The 18,931-nt window shown below is 42.8% G+C and overlaps 1 protein-coding gene and 2 non-coding genes across 3 annotated transcripts in view; 2 read left to right on the top strand and 1 right to left on the bottom strand.

The window, feature by feature from the left end:
• wnt5b (wingless-type MMTV integration site family, member 5b) overlaps positions 1–18,931 on the top strand; it is a 76,538-nt gene that overhangs the window by 5,923 nt on the left and 51,684 nt on the right. The gene's annotated exons all lie outside the window — the stretch shown is intronic.
• trnak-cuu (transfer RNA lysine (anticodon CUU)) lies at positions 1,122–1,194 on the bottom strand. The gene has a single exon. It is a non-coding gene; the product is annotated as a tRNA-Lys (tRNA).
• On the top strand, positions 11,257–11,367 carry trnal-caa (transfer RNA leucine (anticodon CAA)). The gene is made up of 2 exons: positions 11,257–11,294; positions 11,322–11,367. It is a non-coding gene; the product is annotated as a tRNA-Leu (tRNA).

Raw genomic sequence — 18,931 nt, 5'->3', positions numbered from 1 at the left:
TGTCCTCCATCTTGTCCTCTACCTTGTTTCCTCTTCTGTTAGACCATCTGTCCTCATGACCTCATCCATGAACCTTCTCTGAGGTCGTCCTCTTTTCCTGCTGCCCAGCATCTCCATCTCATCTCCATCTAAACTCATCCACTTATTTACTACTCAATTTATTCTCTTTTATACACTGCTACCCTTTTTGGGAACATAAATTGACGTCATGCTCTGTTGAAGAAGACGTGAAACTAAAGATTGAGATTATTAACCACAGATTTTCATTCAAGTGGAAGTTCTTTTTGCTCCCCTGATGGCTTTCCAGTATATTCTTACTTCCAGGTTATCCTCAATAACAAACCAGTGTTTATGTGAGTGTTTGTATTTCAACATGTGCCATAATTCATTGTCTCATAATAATAATAATAATAATAATAATAATCAAAATATAATTTCAGATTAATTATTGTCCTGATCTACACATCTTATTTCACAGACTGAAGAGAACATCTTTGTTTGTCGCAGTTGCAATTCCTGTCAAAATAATCGCAGTTAGATATTAATGGCCAAGTGGCTCAGCCCTGGTTTGCTCTGTGGATTATGTTTAGACACAGATCCATTCATGTGTTGGTGAACTTTGGATAAAGTCAATTGATGACACATAACCAGTAGATGCATCTAAACCAGAGGTGTCAAACTGGCGGCCCGTGGGCCACATGTGGCCCCCCCAATGAGTGAGGTGATATGAGGTGATATAGAAAATAGACAGAATATAATACTGAATGTATGAAAGTAATAAGACATTTTTCACATTATTAAATGTATTCAGCATAAAATGACATATGAGCTTGTTGGGTGTTTTAATTACAGTTGTGCACATTATAATTATTATTATTAATTAGTTGATTTTTAGATTTATTTCTCTGTCTTTGCATCATAAATATGTTATTATTGTGAACTCAACTCCCGCACACAGTCACATTGACATGTTGTAGAGATTGAGGCCTCAGGATAATGTTGAAGGACGCTATAAATCAAAGTGATAGTGTGTGGAGAGAACTCTGTCTGTCGTCGTCTAAATATCCAGTAACATCTGCACACAAGTGTCACAAACACAGTCATACTTTGGAAAACATCTGCGCCCAACGTGGGGCTCGAACCCACGACCCTGAGATTAAGAGTCTCATGCTCTACCGACTGAGCTAGCCGGGCTTGCTGTGTGCTGAGTTAGTGATGTCATCATGACACAGTGCTGAGACACTTGTGGAGACTTTGTTGCTTTGAGAGCACTCGCACGTCCAGTTTGTGACATTAAGGAGGGAGAAATTCAGTATACTACACTTCTGTATGTTTGTATAAGTGTGTAATCACTTTAAAATACATATTTAGTTTTCATATCCTGAGGCTTTTTCTGTCTGGACGGGCTGGGAGACACAGATACAGAGGTGTGTGTGTGTGTGTGTGTGTGTGTGTTCAGAGTTCAGAGGCGCCGCCGCTTTATTTGTTCACAGTATTTCATACAAGTGAATGTAGAGAGCAGATGTCCTCATGCACACACAGAGAGAGAGAGGGAGAGAGAGGGAGAGAGAGGAAGAGTGAAGGTCGTAAAACATGAGTGACAGAGAACACTTAGTCATTCAGAGGAGAGGAAACACTGCCTCTTACTGGCCATCATCTGCTACTACAACACATCAAAGAAAACATCCATGTGAACTCGTCGATGTGCAGAGAATTATTATTCATACTGTGCTGAAAGAAGAAAGTCAAGGTGACAGAAGACACACACTTATTCTTTCATTTGTTCACACACACACACACACACACACACACACGACACAGAGTCTTAGACAATCACATGTTTTTGTTTCTTCTCCTCCATTAACCATCATCCTATCTGATCTGATTCTCTCTGTTTATCACTTATGTACACTGTCTGTGTGTGTGTGTGTCTTTGTGTCTTTGTGAGGACCAGAAAAACCAGGACAGGACATGTGCTCAAAACTAAGACCTGGTTTTAGGGTTAGGGTTAGAATCAGACTTAGGTGAAGGGTTAGGCATTTAGTTGTGATGGTTAAGGTAAGGTAAGGGGTTAGGGAATGCACTGAGTGTCCTCAGTAAGAATGCTGCGCGAGACTGTGTGTGTGTGTGTGTGTGTGTGTGTGTGTGTGTGTGTGTGGGAGAGAGAGGTGGTGGTGATATAATGAGATTCTCAGTGCCCAGGTGCTCTTTCTAGATAATTACTGAGTGTGTTTTTCTTTGGCCAATCTTCCAACTGAAGCTAAACCAAATATGTCAGCAGCATGCACACACACACACACACACACAAACACACAAACCCATACAGAAGAGAAACAGGTAGAGAAAGGATCAAATTAAATTTATCTCCACTATCTTGTTTCTGATTGCAAGCCCTTCTCTCCTCTCCTCTCCTCTCCTCTCCTCTCCTCTCCTCTCGTCTTGTCCTTCACCTCACTGACTCTGTCTCGTTCCAGTCTCTCCTGTCCTTCCTCCCCCCCCCCCATGTCCTCACCTCTGACAATCCTCCATCATTCTTTTTCATCCCCACATCTCGAGTGCAGCGTTTGTGCAGAAGAGAGATCGACAAAGCATTAGTCACTTGTCTGGAGGGGAAAAAAAAACAAAAACATATGAGGTAGTATACAACATTGATTTACACACACACACACACACACACATTTTAGTTTTTCAGAAGCCATCCATCAGTGATTGGCTAAAATGATTTATTAGGAAGTGCACTGACAATAGCTGCTGTTGCCTGTAGACTGGAGTGAAAGGACCAGAACACTGCATTGCGTTAGACCAGGACACAGACTCTTCACCAGATATCAAAGACACTGTTTCACTCTCTGTCCGTCCACTTTTATATGTGTGTGTGTTGTTTTTTTTGTGTGTTTTACTGTCCACTGTGTTTGCACGCGCTGCGGTTAAACAAGTGTGGGCATCAATTTATTTGCCCGATCTAAAGATGGATGACGTGTCTGTGCTGCGTCAGGAATAGACAACACATAGCTTCTTTAACCCTTTAGTGCTCACGCGGGTGCACGCTTGGGAATAATGCACAACTCTAGAGCTGAAACAATTACTCCCTTCATCGCTTTGAAGCTTTTTTCATGATTAAAACAGGATTTCTGATTGTCTTAGCTTCTTAAATGTGAATATTTCTTCATTTCTTTGCTCCATCTAACAACACAACAACAACAGTTTTTTATCGTTTTCTCACATCTCACGGACCAAACGAGTACTCGATTAATTGAGAAAATAATCGCCAGATTCTTATATGGACATCCTGGGGGCTGTGTGTTTCCAGGTCACATATTCAGGCTTGAAAATAGTGTTGTTGAGTCAAAGTTATGTTTAGTAGAGATATAAAGGAGCAATAATTGTGCAGAAGTCTTGTGACATGAATGAGTAAAATATAAGGAAGATGCTCCACAGGTGATACAGAAAACATGTGACATACATACTTCACAAGCTTGATAAGCTCAGCATCCATCTCTAACATGTTTGGAAAATCCTAGTTGTTCTGAATGGAGAATGCTGTGTTTACAGTCATATGAATAGATAATAAATCCAGAATCAGTCTTGATGTCAGACTACACGTTGCCAAGAAGGTATTTCTTATGCTATAGTAGTTGATTTCATATTTTATATATATTTCTTTCATATCTTTAAGTGTTTTTCTCTGACTTTATAGAGCTGCTGTAAAACAATGTTGATATTTGGGAAAAACCCAGTGTTTGCAGATCTAATAGTGAGATTTTTCCTCTGTTATTGGAGAGCCTTTGTCTGTCGCTGAACAATCACTAATTATCACAGTAAGTAATCGGTTCATCTTTGCAGTTGGCAGCACAAAAAACCCAAGTAAACAAGGACAACATAGACACGCACAATTTAAACTATTACAATCACATTTGAAGTTTAAAGGAACGCTCAGTGAACGGTCAATAAAAACAATGCAAATGGATGGCACATGGGAGCAAAGGAACATTTGTATTTGAAGTTGGATTTTCCACGGTTCACTTCTGTGGTTCTGCAGTGAGTGTGGACACAGACAGATGGCGCTACATCACTGAAACTCGCTGTTGTCCTGGAGGAGGAGGAGGAGGAGGAGTGAGATGAAAGCAAAGAGGGACAAGGGTGAGAGGTCAGAGAGAGAGAGCGAGAGAGAGAGAGAGAGAGGGCGAGGGAGTGGAGAGGCATAGAGAAAAGAGAGGTAAAACTGAGGGAGAAACTGAGGGAGAGAGAAAGTTAAGAAAAGAGAGTGAGAAGATAAATGAAGAAATGGCAGCTACAGGCGACATTTGGAACACTGGTGTGAATTCTCGCTCTCCTGTGAAGACTCTTTTTGTTTTGGCCGCTTTCACCAAATTAATTTCAGAAGGCACAACCATCTTTCTTCCACCCCTCCTTTATCTCTCTATTAACCCCCCCCCCCCCCCTCTCTCTCTGTCTCCCCCTCAATCTGACCACTACCCCTCTCTCCCTGGTTCCAGGCCATTTGCTTCCTCTCCAGTAGGGCTGTACCATTAGTGACCAGCAGGGGAATTGTTGTTCTCTGCTGGGTGCAGGTGTGCTGATGCTCTCTCTCTCTCTCTCTCTCTGTCTGTCTGTCTCTCTGTCTGTCTCTCTCAGCACAGTCACACTCTGCTCACACAAACACAAACACACACACAGACACACACAGACAGATGCTGTTATTTGTTATGCTCACTGCGGGAGTAATAAAGGATAATTTGGGTTTGTGAGAATTTGGATCTTAATTTTCTCGCGTTTGCTGTCAGCAATAATCAGGAAACATAAGCGCTGAGATGTGGGAATAGAAACGTCCTCCCTGTCTGATACAACATCAGTGTGGAGCTGCAGAACAAACTCCCCGTGTGGAACTTTCACATTCGTCAAACAAATTTACAGACGTCACCTGCAGCCACTTTACTGTGGATTACGCTCTAAGTGGGAACTTTAAATTACTTACAAACTTTTTTTAACTTTAAATTAGAAATTGAGTCAATTAACTCACAATTAACCACCAGGGGGCAACTCCACTGGACGTAGAAGGACGTGTTTTTCAAAGCTTGGTTGAAACACTTTCAAGAATTGTTGAAGTTTGATTGTGTGAACGATTATATTCGACAAATGAAATGATGAGTCATCAGTTGAAAATGACTCAGCAACTTTGATCCTTGATTTATTATTATTATTGTTATTTTGAAATGGCATGGCAGAACAATGAACACAATGTTCCATGACTTCTGTGAGAGTACACTGAATGTTTAATGGTTTAAACCCAGGGGCCTCAAACTCAAAATGTCCTGAGAACCAGTGAACTTCTAGTCTGGTCATTACAGGATTCAAACAAACTCTTTAGTGATTAGAAATGAAAGATTAAATCTTGATAATCCATCATGGTGTTGCCATTAAGATATTAGGGATGATACTGCACACCGTTTGCTGTTTGATGTAAAAACACATTTATGATGTCAAATGAATCTGTAAATAACAAGAACACACAGTTGCATGTGCGAGTCGGAGACCCTGGGTTTACACGCAACAGACACAATAGATGTTTTAAAACATGACTTCCACACATTTGTGTGTGTGTGTGTGTGTGTTACGTCCGTGGCCTAGAGAAACCAGGGGTAACGTGTGTGTGTGTGTGTGTGTGTCTTCCATCTCCTCTTTCCAGAGAAAGCCAATAAATCAAAAGCCTGTTCAACCAAGTGTAGCAGTTTTATTAATTTTCAGAGAGGAACAATGCCAAAATAACAAACCAAAACGTCCCTCTTTTTAAACCTAATCTTACCTACAAAAAGAAAACAGAAAATAAACAACAAAACCAGAACTTAGAACAGGAGAAAAGAAAGCTGCCACTTTTTAATTTAACTTAAAAATGTACCATTTTGTATCATTTATCTTAAATAAACAAAAACTCTCTCAAAAGCAAAGAATCTACTGAGTGAACTTAAACACCTTACCCATACAGCAACTTCATTATCCATTGTTTCAATGACGCAGACACAGGGTTTGTTGAGGAAGATGAGGAGGAGGAACCAGAGTGCAGGTCAGGGAGGGTTGTGACATGTGTTCACCACAGCAGGATCCAGGCGAGAGCAACACTCACCCGTTCACTCGCTGTCCATTCTCCGGAGTCATGTGTTCACAAGCGCACGTCACACAGCAGCTTTAAAGGTGTTTTCTTGGCCTCTGACGCAGATAATGTTGTGAAATTTGATGACGGAGAGAAATCAGAAAGGAAAACAATCCTGAAATAAACTGAAATGATGCTTTAGGAACATTTTGTATGCAGATTTGAACAGATTGTAGATTTCAGGCTTAAAAAGCATCAAAACTCTAAACTCTCTCACACACACACACACACACACACAGTAACACTCTTGCCAGCAAAGTGTGACTCAACAGAATTCTCTTCCTCTCCATTGTTTCTCCTCTCTCTTCCCTTCATTCCCCATGACTGCATACACACACACACACACACACACACATGCCTCCAGCTCTCCGTCAGCCTCTCCCAGCCTCCGCGGGCACCGCGCCCGCAGAGAAGCAGCAGGAGCTGGGCAAAGGAGCAGCTCGAGCTCCCCCAGACAGACTCCTGCAGCCACACATCGAGAGAGAGCTGAGGAGAAAAGGCCGACGGGAAAGAGGGGGAAGGTTAGAAGAGGAGAGGAGAGGGAGGAGGAGAAGATGTGAGGAGATGAAGCGATAAGAGGATGCTCGAGCAAAGGGAGAAATGAAGCCAAGGAGAGGATAAGAGAGGAGGGAGACAAAAGGAGATTATAGAGAACTAGATCAATAGATGGAGAGATACAGAGAGAGAGAAGAAAGACACAAGGAAGGGGAAAAAAAAGAGGGGAAAGTGTGAGGCCAAAGGAGAAAAAGAGAGAGCTGGGCAGATAGCCAGCTCTCCCAGGAGAGAGAGAGAGGTCAGAGCAACGGACACGTCTCTGGAGAGACTGTGTGTGTGTGTGTGTGTGTGTGTGTAAGACAGCAAGGGCCGGGCGGGAGGAGGAAGAGGAGGAGGAGGAGGAGAGAAGAATGCAGAGGAGAAGGAAGAGGAGAGCAGTGGAGCGCAGAGAGTAAGAGGAGGGCTTGTAGAAGATACGCACTGAATGTCTGAAATGTGACCTTGGTGATCTATATCTGTGTGTGTGTGTGTGTGTGTGTGTGTTCATACGTTTAAAGGCTGCCATTCTCCCGTCAACAAACTCATGTGAGATTTCAGCGTGATTTCATGTCACTAAATCTACAATCTGTTCACTCTCTGAGAGTCGATAGTGTAAGAGGAAGAAGGAGCGCCGTTATTTCCTACAACCACCAAACATCGTTGTTATTAAAGCAGAAAGACAGAAAGTATGTTTTCAACTTGCTTTAAATGCACCATGCACCTGTGGTCATGTGCTGTGGGAATAACACACACCTCCTTATATGGACATCCTGGCTCACATATTCAGGCTTTAAAAAAATGTGTTGTTGAGTCAAAGTTCTGATTCATTTTATATGACATGTTTAGCAGTGATATAAAGTGACATCTGGGATGTCATTGAATATTTGAATATGTCGTTCACGTGCTGATCATGTGCCTCGACAACCACACTTTTTAAGAAGCAAAAATCATATTGATTTAAAATCATTCAAAAATATTGTCTGTTATTGTTTGAAAATACACTTGTTTTTTTGTTTTATGGGCGGGCCTTAGGAAGCTGCCTGCTGATTGGCTACTGAGTTTTGGAGCGACAGCTCAATGTCGTCACAGGCTTGGAGTCACTGTCTGTCTGCGTGTCTGACAAAACAATTGCGAGTATCTAATGTTTATAATCTGACAAACGTTAGATATTTACAGTTATTCTGTCAGATGTTGACGGGGAAAACTTGGGGAACTTTGTGTCTTTAGAGTTCACCTTTTTACTTTCTTTAGGTCTTTTTCAACCTGCATCTATATGAACACCTATATCCACACCAATATTACATGACACGGAGCGTGTGTGTGTGTGTGTGTGTGTGTGTGTGTGTGTTTGCTGAGGTTCACAAAGTTAAAAGACCACAGTAATGTTTTCACACTTGAATGTTAAAGGGGTTTGGAAACGACAGTGTGGACAGCAGACGTGACCACAGCAGAAGTTAAATGGAGGGATATACAGTCGATAACCTGTATCTCTCATAAATATGAAGATATGAACCCATTTTTTTGTTAAATATCATTTGTTGACTGTAAGAAAACCAGAATATCACCAGGTCCGTTCTGCACAAAGAGCACAAAGAGCAACATTCAAGAGAAGGTTCACCCAGAAAGTATCTGTTTCACCGTTTGTACAACACTGAGGGCATTGTGGGTTATACTGGTGTGTGTGTGTGTGTGTGTGTGTGTGTGTGCGTGTGTGTGTGCGTGTGCGTGTGTGCAAGGGCAGCACAGGTCATAGAACTCTGCGTGTGTGTCAATAACGGTATCTGGAGGCCACAGGATTACGTGACCTTGCATGCCACATGTGCTGTCTTTCACTCACACACGCACACATGCACAAACCTACACACACACACGCACGCACACGAGCCCCCATGAAATCTTCTGTCTCCTCTGGTCGTTAGCGGGCTCTGTAATTGGAGGAAGATGATGTTAATCTGCAAAAAGAGCGTGAAACATGAAAGTGGCAAAAATCGGGACAAAGTAACCGTCTCTTTCACTTTGCAGTCACTGTCGTACTAATTCGTCTAATCTGCTCTGATGTCGGGGGAATTAGAATTTGTGGGATTATGTGAAAAGTTCCCCCAAATAATTGAATTATCCCAGGATTGTTTTATTTCCAATAGAGGAAGTTTGACGTCAGGATTATCCACAGATGTCACAGAGCGGATGTTTGGACGCAGGACACTGACGTCCTGTGACACATGTGCTGCTGAGAGTCAGCTGCACTCGATACATGTGAACATTGAAGTTTAGTCAAAAAAGAGAGCGTGGCTTTGGTGAAATGGTTTCTTCTAAAGTCTCAGTGAGTTGAGAAGTGAACTCAGTCTGTCTGTGACTGTGTTGAGACGCTCTTCGTCTGTGTCAAGTAAAAGTCATTTACAAGACCTTCACTGTGTTATATCCCTCTTTTTTAATGACCTCCTTTGAACTTTTATGTTATGTCATGAGTTTAATGTCTTAAATTGTCTCCTGTCTGTAACTATTTATACTATTTGTGCTGCTAAACTTGACCAGGACTCCATGGAAGACCAGATCTTGTATCTCAATGGGAGATTAAATATAAAGGGGTGTGTGTGTGTGTCTGTGACCTCTTCAGGACCTTTTCTGGCATAAACCCTGACCTTGTGAGGACCAGTAGTCCTTATGGAGATCAAAACCTGGTCCTAATGAGGCAGAACTGGCTAAGATTAAAGCTAAGATGTAAAATGGTGGTCATGTTAAGGTAAGGGTTAGACGTTAACTGGTTAAGGTTAGCGATAAGGCTTTGTTTAAGGGAATGGGAGTCAGTGCAGTGTCCTAAGAAGTGTGTGTGTGTGTGTGTGTTATAAGGACGTGTCAGTTATCATTTCCTCTATCTCTCTTTTGCTTATCAGTCTCTCTCTCTCTCTCTCTCTCTCTCAATCAATCCTGAGTGACCAGAAAGTGAAGAAAGTGTGTTTTGGGGTTTGAATGGATGTTTGTGTACGTTAACTCTTATCAGAACAATTTATTCACTTGTACTTCACTGTGTGTGAGTGTGTGTGTGTGTGTGTGTTTGTATGTGTGATATCTCTGAGCGTGAGTTCTCTGTGAGTCTGTGTGTGTGTGTGTGTGTGTGTGTGTGTGTGTGTGTGTGTGTGTGAGTCCCAGTGAGATCCAGCGAGCATGACGGAGAATGACAGGTTGATTTATGGCGAGGCTATAAGTAGAATGACTAGTGCTGGAGAGAGAGAGAGAGAGAGAGGGAGGGAGGGAGACGCAGCAGAGAGGGGAGAGAAAGAGCGAGAGAAAGAGTGGCTGGGAAAAAAATAGGTAGTGGAGAAAGAAAGGGAGAGATTAGGGTGATGAGAGAAAAGCTGATGCTGAGAAAACAAGGGAATGACAGAGCTAAGTGAAGAGAAGAAAAGAATGAAACAGGTCAGACTGGGATTGATTGAATCTCAGGGATTGGGATTATGTTGCATGTTTACATCATGCTAAGAAAGACGGAAAGAGAAGATGTTCCTGCTGTGAGGACCAGAGGAAGTTTAGGGCCTGTTTGTGAGTTTCAAAATGGAATAAAACAGGACAATTACCCTCACAACTGCCAATAATAACAACAACAATAATAATAATAATACTTGAAGTAAACAAAATAACAAATACATTAATAGAAGTTATAGCTGAAAACTTGCATTAAGAGGTCAATCTTAAAAAGTTAAATATTCATCATCTCAGCTGATGCTTTTGTGCAGAACTGTGAAATGCATGATGGGAAACCCTTGTGTCTCTGTGTGTGTGTGTTTGTGTGTGTGTTTAACCTGACAATGAAGCACGATTAATTAAATGAATTAACCGTGCTTTATTTTGAAATATTAAAAATAGGAGAATTGTTGTGTGTTTGTTGGTTTGCGTACACGCATGCGCACAAACCTGCCAGAACAATTGGTCCCATGACAACCTGGCAACCACGAGAAACACAGTGTGTGTGTGTGTGTTTACGACACCAGTGAAAGCGGCTATTTCCCACTCTTTTCTTCGCGTCTTTCCTCTCTTTCTTGTCTCATCATTTCTCTTTTGCATAGTAAAATGTTTAAAAATAAAAAATCTCTGCCCTCAGGTAAGAAAAAAAAATGTAAAAGAAATCAAGAAAAAGCAATAACAAGTGTTTTCATTAGTGTGAGAGGGAGTGAAGGAGGAGGAGGAAGGAGTGAGATATGAGTGAGAGAGGTAGATAAAGACAGAGAGAGAGAGAGGCTTTGATCTCTCTCCTGGGGAGCTGGTCCTGGCATGCAGCCAAACACACACACACACACACACACACACAGACGCACACACACAGAGAGAGAGAGAGAGAGGCCTGCTCCAGGGCTTTGTTGATTATTTCTGCTGGGAGGATCAAAGACGTCAAATAAACCCTCCCGTCCACCGTCCGTCTCTCGGCTATCTGTCCGTGCAGCAGTCCATCTGTCCGGCCTCCTTTTGTCGTGTGTCCATTCTCACACACACACAGAGTCACTGTGACCAGCTCCCACAGAAGATGATAGAGTGTGAGGAGTAAAGTCCAGGCCGTCTCTGCCGTGTCAGCTCCCCCAGCTGTCAGGATGGCCGAGCGGTCTAAGGCGCCAGACTCAAGAGTTGACTCTTCCTGAGCAAAAGGGACTTCTGGTCTCCACATGGAGGCGTGGGTTCAAATCCCACTTCTGACAGAGATTTTTTTTTCTCTTTTTTTTTGAAAACAAACGTCTGCATGTTTGCGGTTACACCAGCGTTTATGTGCAAAAATAGAGGCTTACAGACGTTTACCTGCTGTGCAGGTCTCATATGTCTCATATTCCCACTCATATGTGAGACAACTGACATTCTGTCAAACAAGAGACAAATTGACTGAGACAATTAACTTAAGGGTTTACTAACTTAAGGGTTTACTAGAGTTCTAATTATCAAGTCAGAGGTAAACTCATTTTCCCATAGACACCCATTTAAACAGCCAGTGGAGTCGCCCCCTGGTGGCTCACTGCTTTTCCCATCCTACATCCTGGGTTTCACTTTTTAAACCAGAAAACTCTTTTTAATTTTTTTAATCTTTTAATTATCTCTAACTGGATGAAAGGCGGAGTCACAGGTCACATGGCCAACATCCAGAGACGAACAAGCATTCACACCTTCGGTCAGTTTCGAGTGGTTCATTTCCCTAATCCCCCAATCTGCATGTCTTTGGTTTGTTCTCTCCAGACTACCTGGAGAGAACCCCCCCCACACACACACACAGGGATTGTTGGTCCAAACGGGTTTTGGAAGCAGTTACCAACAATTCTATCCATCACTGGTGATGAAGCAGCAGTAAGAGACAGTAGTGACAGTCGTGTCAACACACAATCATCACATATGTGTGACACAAGTGAAAATACAGCAGTGTCTTCTTGTAATGAACAGACACAACATGAAAGGCTGGACATCTTTGCTGTTTGTGTTCTGTGCCGCCTTCTTCTTCTTCTTCTTCTTCTTCTTCGTCTTTACAGAAATGGACATGACCTTACACTACTGTATTTACACACATAAATAGAGCGTAAATAGAGTGTAATGTCAGAAACATGGCGAGCTGGACTGTGACAAAATGAACACAAACTGAAATCCAACATTTGAAGTACAAGCATCCAGTGACAGGAGGGTTTTTCTCCCGGTCCACGTCCTGAAAAGCCTTTGCTACGCTGACTCATCTGTGTTTAAGTCACTGTGGCTCCGCTGAGCTTCTAATACATGTAGAATAGAAAAGTGTGTCACGTTTTAGTGATAACATTTCACTTAATAATACAAAGCATCTCTGTGTGTGTGTGTGTGTGTGTGTGTGAATGATGTCGACAGCTGCCCTTAACAAGGTCACGGCCCTGTGTGTGTGTGTGTGTGTGTGTGAGAGACAGTATGGAGACACAGTAACATCATCAGCTGTTGCTTGAGTGGTAAAAAAAGACATTATCACTCACTTAGTATCTTTCTTTCTTTAGAAAGGGAGAAGAAAGGACCTTTAAAAGACAAAAGACTCCTCCTCCCCCTTCTCCCCTTTTCCTTGTGTGACTACAGTGATCAGTGAAGTCCGTGGCTGAGTCAGCTGCTTATGAATTCTCTCCGTTTCTCAAGCCGCGGAGCCTGAAGGTCTAACCTCCAGTTGAACTCCCAGAGTTTGGTGCATGTGTGCACCTTTGGCCTTTGGCGCATACCTGAAGTTACAGCTCAACTCCCACTCACGCTATCCATCCATCTATCTCTCTATCTATCTATCTATCTATCTATCTCTCTATCTATCTATCTATCTATCTCTCTATCTATCTAATCAATGTATTTATTTATCTATTATTTTATTTATCTATTTTGCCTCACTCTCTCTGCCTCTCAGGCTTCTGTGGCTAAGGCCGGATATAAGGGTCATTAAAGAAGCTCTGTGTGTGTGTGTGTGTGTGTGTGTGTGTGAGTGAAAATGAGGGCATTGGCCCTTCCTCCACTGTCTAAAAAGGAAATACCAAATTACTGAGGGCCCCTCTCTCTCTCTCTCTCCCTCCCTCCCTCTCTGACACTACAATATAAATAAATGAACATAAGACAAACTTGTTTATGTGAAGATCGTAGGTTTTTGCAAAGGTACAGAAATGTAATGACTGAAATCAGGTGATTGTGAGATTAAATCCTGAATCTCTTTGCATCATACGCTGCACTTGCTCCTTCAGCGTGACCGTACCTTACGCGGTAACTGTACTTGAAACCATTAGTGATTTTGTTCCCACAACAGCCTCAGTGAAAGATTTATAGAAGCCCTGAGTATATGACTGGCTGCTGTACGTATGTTATGTCTGCAGAGGAAAAATGGTTTTGCACACTCTTAATATAATAATCCTGCTGGACTAAATGTCAATACATTTAGATTTCACTGATACAACAAAGAGAGAAAATGTTTAAAAAGCAAGAGGGACTGATAGAAAACAGGTAAAGGCAGTAAGCAGAGCTCTGTGTGTGTGTGTGTGTGTGTGTGTGTGTGTGTGTGTGTGTGTGTGTGTGTGTGTGTGTGTGTGTGTGTGCTGGAGGTGGGCCAAGGAGCCATGCTAGCCAGCCAGGCTGAGCTTGAAGTCCCCTGCTGGGGATGGGGGGTTCAGGCGAGCCCCCTGCCGCCACTGGCCTACTGGAGCATGCTGGGAAAGAGTGAGGGAGGAGGGAGAGGGCAAAAGGAGGAGTCAGAACGACTGATAGCTCCAGGCAGGAGAGGAGGAGGAGGAGGAGATGATGATGATGATGCACTGGGAGAGGTAGAGAAGGTAAACCCAGAGCTGGAATGTTGTAGGAATGCAGGGAATGGATGAGTTTTCCAAGACCTGAGGCGCTACGCTCCCCCTCCTCCTCCTCCTCCTCCTCCCGTCACTTTCACTCCTCCTCTGTAAATGCTCACAGTTCCAGATGTGTGAAGGGAACTTTTTCCCAACCGAGGCTCAGTGACACATATGAACGTAACCATCGTTCTATTCTAAGAAACAAATGAGTTGAAAGCAGTGGCACTCATTTATATTTCTAACATTATAATGTGTCATTTAACATTTGCAGGTTTGCAGACTGCATAACATGATAGAAGATTTGGTGTGTGTGTGTGTGTGTGTGTGTGCTCCACACATTCCTGTGTTATTATCTTCAACCTCAGATCACTACATAATTTACAATGGTTGCTTCTACCCACTCACCTTGTTTGCTCTCTCTCTCTCTCTCTCTCTCTCACTTTATTCTCTCCTCCTTCGCTCGACTCGCAGTTCAAGGCCTGTGTGATTGTGTGATTGACAACAGCTCATGAGACACAACATGTCCAAAGCAGCGGTTCCATAGATTGTGCAGCACGAAAAACAAGGTGGTGAGAGTGTGCTGTGAGGAGCGAGTCTCTGTAAAACCTGAACAAACTTTGCATGACACGCTTTTCACTTTGTTGCAAAAACAAACCTGCCAAAAATCATAAAGAAAGACAAGCACACAAGGTGACATACACACCAAATAACAAAAATATAGAAAGTCAGAAGACCAACAATAGCGTGCCAAAACAAATAAAAGATTACAGGCAAGGAAACTGTCAGATGATAAAGTTTTGAACTCCAGAGGAAAAAAATCAAAGTATCCTGACGGCTGTTTGTTGTGTACCTGGATCCAGCTCTGCACGTAGGATGTCGGTAATTACTGCGGCACTAGCTCGCTTTATATGAAAGAGGAGAACATTAAACACTTTTGTAAATTAATATCATGAGACAAGACGATATAAATATATCTAATGTATTCATGTTTATCTATATTTGAAGCAAGTGAGTCAGTACGTTGCACACTAGTCTGACTAAGACAATTTATTGTCTGACTCCGCCTACATAGGTGGCGCTGTGACTCTCTATAAGTGAGTGTGTATTGAATCAGTTTCCTGTTGACCTTGACGACAGTAAACTGGCTGAATGAATGAATGAATGAATGAATGAAAAGAGCTGGATTAAACACCAGCAGAGCTAGTGATGTAAAACACTGTGTCATCTGCATAAAAGCGGACATTAAATAATTGTCCAGTTAATAAAGCAGACCATATACATACACTAATAGTTCTAATATGTAACTGGAGGTTGTTAATGTTTTTCTGAACATTTTGTCTCTCTCTTCATGTCGTCATCTCTGCATTTCTTTCCTCTCCGACTCTTTTGTGTTCACTTATTGGCATCACTGTGGAGCAAACTGTGGGGAATCTCCGTTTTCTTCCTCTACCTCGCTCTCGGGGGGGGATCGCTGAGACGTTCTCCTATTTGTCCTGTTTTATCTGTGTGCATGGCCACTTGTGTGTCATATGAAGGTTTGTGCATGTGTGAAACGCAGGGAAAAACAAACCCCCCCCCCCCCCCCCCCCCCCCCCACCTCCAATAATCACCCTCTTTCTCATCCTGACAAGAATCCTTTTAGGAGGAAGAGGAATGCAGGGATGGAGGGAGGAACGTGGACGATGCAGCTGTGGGAGATGGAGCCGAAAGAAAAGAGAGAGAGAGAGAGAGGGGAATGAGATAAAAGCAGCAGGAGGGAAATATATCGTAAGGAGAGATTGCAGGAAAGGAAGCGGCAGTAGTTCCTCTGTGCTGCAGCTTATTACGATCCCTTGTTAGGTTTTATTGGGAGATGGACTGTTGCAGGGAATGGTTTTTGTTTGTCAACAAAACAGGGATAGTTCACGTTGGATAACTCTCAGTGCATTCCCTCACTTTACGGTCGCAGCTCCATTCAGTTGGACTACTGTCCTTGTCCTAGTGTACATAGTGGACAATCAATGTATTGAATGACGTGTGTCCACCTCCTATGGGTCATAGCCCCACTTAGCGTAAAGCCACAGACGACGGCTTTAGCGTGTGGCTAGTTGCTAGCGTGTTCGGCGCTATTCCGTGTTTTTCTGCCGTCCAGTTATTTAGATTTTGTGGCTGTAGAATTGTCAAAAAAATTTCAATGAGTAAAACTGCGCCTTTTTCTAAGATAACTTTCACTTTTAATATCTGACAGTTATTAAATTATAAATTCAGAAATAGAGTTTTGCACACATACACTTATCATTACGTCGGACGCTCGTTCTGAGGGGCTACCGTAATGATAAGTGTATGTGTGCAAAACTCTATTTCTTTGCTTTCTAGTATCCATCCATCCATCTTTCACCGTGCGGTGGGTGCTGTGCCAGAGTCAGGGTCGTTTTCTAACATCATGTAAACGAAGAGACATTTTTCCAGTTTGAAATCACTTCAATGCAGCTCTGTTTCCATTAAAATCCTGCCAATTATCACTCATTTCACAACCTTAATCGTCTTTTTTTTTCCTGTTCCACCCAAAGTGCTCTTGTCCAAAGCCGAATGAAGTGTTTGGCCTTGCTTTATTGTTTTATTATAACCATTTAAATGAAAGTGTGGTGTACCTGTGAACCATGCTGGGTGGTATCTGAGGGAGATGCTCCTGCAGTACGAGTCGTATCAAAGGCTCACCGACCTTTGTAGTGGAGGAAGGGGAGCGCCGAGACAAGGGGGAGGTGACATGTGTCATGTGTCACATTTACACATGTACGGGAGGAGAGGAGGAGCGGAGGAGCGGCGAGGGGGGAGGGGGGAGGTCAGGGAGGGAGACAAGTGCTATATGTGGTGACAGGACAGCATTACCACCACAATCAATCGGCCTGTCTATGCTGTGGTCATGTGTGACGGCGCAGGGACGCAGCGTTTGAGCTTTAATTAAAGTCCTGTGACAGCGCCGTAGTAACACACTGTTGGATTATCAGTAAACGTATTTAACATAATGTCCTTTTTCACTGCGCAACGTTTTGCTCTGTTTTCTTTAACCCTTTAACACAATAATAGCAGTTTATTATACATGTTTACACTTATAGCTTATAGGAAATCAAACTTGCAAACAAAGTTCCTGAAGTTTTACAGAGGTTTTTGGGAAAGTTTCTGTCATAGGTAAAAAATCAAATAAACCATAGTCTGCCTTAGTGTTGGTCCTGTTGTGATTGAACCATTGTCTGCGCTGACACCTGTCTGACTTTAGCCCTTTGACAAAGTAAAGTTAGTGTTGCCGCACCTGCACCTGCTTGCTCACTCGTTTGCTTTCTGGCAGATCTGTTTTCATTTGTTCCGACCCACCTCTTCGGCAGCTCACCTTTCTTTCGCTCATCCATCTCTCAGTTTCTGGGGGAAAGAAAGAGGCTGAAAGTCGGGAAGAAAATCTTTGTGACATTAGTTTGTCTCATTGTCGTTCAGATGAATTTTAGATGCAAACTCCTTAATTCTGTTGTCATTAGAGCAACAACATCGACGCCACAGCAATACATTTACGAAAAGAGATGTAAAGAAGAAGCACTGGAGTCTTTTGACCCAGGAGTGAACGCAGATTAAACTCATTCCAACTGGTGAAAACCTCGTTTAAACCCGGGATTAAACTGTTGTTTTTTGACCAGTGGAAACAGGGTGTATGTCACCCTTCAACAAAAATACACACTCACACTCACAAATATGAAGGCATGCTGACGCTCAAACTAAGTGCACTCTCACACACCCTATTCCCTTACTGCCCCACTCTTACCACCCACATAGAAATGAGGACACACACGCACGCTCACACACACACACACACACGCACACACACACAAAGAAAGAGTGAGTACTTTCAGCACTTTCCTCTTTACCATACTCAGCAAGATCGGATGTCAACGCAACTGACACAACACACACACACAAGGCCTGTATTTTTCTTTTCACCACGCTCTGTTTCCTCCTCCCTCTTATAGAGTATATGCATTTTTAAAAACCCTCGCCCCCTCCCTCCCTCCCTCCCAACCACCCCCCCCCCCCCCCCCCCTCACACACACACACACACACACAGAGAGAAAGAATGGCAGGGTAATGCACAAGAGTGAAAGGGAAAAGATGAACACACAGATGTGTTTGTGGGAGCCGGTGAGAGGAGATGGAGCGTATTCAGGACACGTTTTTACAAAAGAAACAAATAGAGATGATTGGAGATATTCACATTTACTTATTAATTAAACATCAATATTGAATATTAGACAGCGACGAGACAAGGGCGCACAGGCGCAGACATGGTCATCTAACCTTCGTAACCCTCCTAACCCTACACATGTAAGCAAAGTGTATCTACTCAGCCATGCATGTCATATTTAAATAGCTCTGTTTTACACACACACACACGCGCGCACACGGGGTGAGTGAAACATGAATAAATGATTTTCATGCGCTGACAAAATCACCATGAGCCAAGACCCTCCCTCTCTCCCTCTCTCTCTCACTCTCACTCTCTCACACACACACACACACAGCACTTAACATACAGTGTACGTACACACACACACACACACATGCTTGTACAATTGAATTGAATTACATGCATGTTTTCATGCAAGTAGCGTGCAATGACACGGACATAGACATGCATGCAGAAACACGGCCCGGCTTTTACTGACATGAGAGATGTTTTTCGACAACACACACACACACACACACACACACATCACAACAGATTGTCAGGAGACTATAGAAGCAGAAACCTTTTTACCAGTTATTCACGTAATTAAATGAGTCATAAAGAGAAGATTTTGCATCAACGCTGGTTTTATTTATATCTTTTTTAGACATGCATACACACACACACACATTCTACAGTCATACACACACAACCTTTATATATACACTCAGGAAGGCAGTCACTGAGGGGTGACCCTCATCCACACGT

Source organism: Solea solea, chromosome 3 (assembly GCF_958295425.1).
Source record: "Solea solea chromosome 3, fSolSol10.1, whole genome shotgun sequence".
In the NCBI taxonomy this organism is placed as follows: Eukaryota; Metazoa; Chordata; class Actinopteri; order Pleuronectiformes; family Soleidae; genus Solea; species Solea solea.
This window is presented reverse-complemented; position numbering and strand designations above follow the sequence as displayed.